The 2,500-nt window shown below is 34.9% G+C and overlaps 1 long non-coding RNA gene across 1 annotated transcript in view; it reads left to right on the top strand.

Annotated features, from left to right (window-relative positions):
• The window catches only part of LOC138861701 (uncharacterized), a 10,290-nt gene that overhangs the window by 2,049 nt on the left and 5,741 nt on the right, over nucleotides 1–2,500 (top strand). Inside the window, exon 2 of the long non-coding RNA XR_011398565.1 lies at nucleotides 732–848. This is a non-coding gene — a long non-coding RNA (uncharacterized lncRNA). The remainder of the gene's footprint in view (nucleotides 1–731; nucleotides 849–2,500) is intronic.

The raw sequence follows: 2,500 nt of genomic DNA, 5'->3' as shown, positions 1-2,500 counted from the left end.
GCCACTTCTCACACAATTCCCAGTGAATAATTTTTGACAGGTTGTCGCGTCACATTATTTTTTTCTTTTTTACTCTTTCAGAGCTACCTTTTGGCACTCTGAGACTAGTTGTGCCACTTTCATCAGCTTCTCCGCACAAACTTTTCCAACGTTATTGTGATACAGTTTCCCCAAATAACTACTTTTCTAACGAAATTTGTGATACATTTTCCACTGAAACTATTCTCTACTGTTATATGTGATTCATTTCCCCCAAGCTACTTTTCTAACAAAATTTGTGATACATTTCCCACCAAAACTACTTTTAAAGCGAAATTTGTGAATTTTCCCCAAAACTACTTTTCTAACGAAATTTGTGATGCATTTTCCACTGAAACTATTCTCTACTGTTATATGTGATTCATTTCCCCCAAGCTACTTTTCTAACAAAATTTGTGATACGTTTCCCACCAAAACTACTTTTCTAACGAAATTTGTGATACATTTTCCCCCAATCTAATTTTCCAACGTTATTTGGGCTTAATGTTTGATCCTGTGCTGCTGTAATAGTGATTTTTTCTTTCTTTTTTGTTTGCTTCCTTCAATCTATTCCATGACTTCCCTTTGAACTGTTCTTGCAAGTTCTTACGTAGATAAGCATTCTCGTGTTCTTTTTGTTCTTCCACTCTGTTTTCCCCTCGTCATCATTTCCAAGCAGTCAGTTTTTTGCTACTTGTAAAATTTTCTCTCAGGGCGTCTTCACTTTCTTCAAAGCTATACATCCCGATTCCCAGGCAGTCTTCCACGCCAGTCGTTTGCCTCCCTCCGCTCGCCCGTTGCCAGGCCAGGCTAATCACGTCAGCTTTGGGGTAATGTGGATCGTACTTTGTCAATAATGTCCTCTTTTTTATTCAGTTTCTTAACTGCTCTTTTAATTGTTGTTATTGTTATTGTTGCTGTAATTGTTGTTGTCGTTGCTCTTGTTATTATTGTAAGTATTACCATTATCTGTCATAATTATCTTTTTATTTATTTTTAAAATTACCGTTGTCTTTATATTTATAGTTATTATTAGGAATACTATCATCATTATTAGCAATATCATTTTGTCATAATTATTATTGTTATCATTATTGCTGTTATTATTATCATTATTTTTATTATTAACATTATTATTATAATTATTTTCCTTATCAATATCATTATCATTATTATCCTAATCCTACTATCCTATTATAATAATTATTATTTTATTAGTAGTAGTAGTAGTAGTAGTAGCAGAGTAGTATTGTACTTGATTTGTATTATTATTTCCATGGTCATTATTATCATTTTTATTATTGTCATCATTATCGTTAATGTCATTATAAATATTATTTTTAGTATCACCACTAGAGTGGTCGTAAATCCCCCCCCCCCCCAAAAAAAAAAAAAGAATAATCAAGAGAAATCACGAAAATCACCAAATAATTGTACATAAAACGTATTCCAGTCATTGAACCTAAATATGTAAGCCATTAAGATACGATAAAATAGTTATTAAAAAGAAACAATGTTTATTTCACTAAATCTGTTTATCTTTAGTCGCCATTAAGATACGATAAAATAGTTATTAAAAAGAAACAATGTTTATTTCACTAAATCTGTTTATCTGCTTTGTTACGTAAGTGGCTTTTCTTTCTCTTTTCATCACAAAATATCTTTTTCTTCTTGTATTCCTAGTTCGTTAATCTCTCTTGTAGAGAAGCCATAAATGGGAATGAATATCTCCGCAATGCAAGGTATGTGTCTGACCGGATTCCGATTAGATCACCGTCAGAAATACAGTTAATCATTATCATCACCAGCATGTATTTCAGGCGAAGATATAATCGAAACCGGGCAGTTACATTTCATGGACTGGGAAAGATATTACTTTTTTCAACAATGGTTACAGTGTATGCGGTTCAATCTTTTTAGTCTGGTGGCGTTTATAACTACCGTCGTGGTATTACAATGAATTCAGACAGATTTTTATTTTACGCAGAAATATAGTTAAAGAAGAATCCATACATGGCAGAAAGAATTTTATCGATGTATTTGAATGATCAGAGAGACACATATTGCACTTAAGGAGATACTGATACGGGATGTCTAAGGAGGAAAAGAGATTCGGATCCCAGCGTATCAGCAGATTCGATTACACACCAACGACCTCTTCGCCATGTACAAGCAACACTTGATTGATTTATGTATCCGCCGCCGTATCTTCAAGTGCCTGGACAGAATAGACACTTAGGCTCTCCCACACCCTCTCCCTCTCTTGGAAACCCCTCTCTTGAATGCCTCTCCACACCTCTGCCCTTCCACATTTGTTTTTTGTTTTTTCCTCTCCACATCTCTATCCTCTACATTTCTCCGTTTTCACATTTCTCCACTTTTCTCCATGCCTATCTACCCCCCCCCCCCTCACCACCGCCACCACCACACATACACACACATCTCTCCTACATCTCAACACTCTGTCCTTCTTTGCTCTCCA

This window comes from Penaeus vannamei, chromosome 5 (assembly GCF_042767895.1).
Source record: "Penaeus vannamei isolate JL-2024 chromosome 5, ASM4276789v1, whole genome shotgun sequence".
NCBI lineage: Eukaryota > Metazoa > Arthropoda > Malacostraca > Decapoda > Penaeidae > Penaeus > Penaeus vannamei.
The sequence above is the reverse complement of the archived record's forward strand: the minus strand, read 5'-3'. Positions and strand labels throughout refer to the sequence as shown.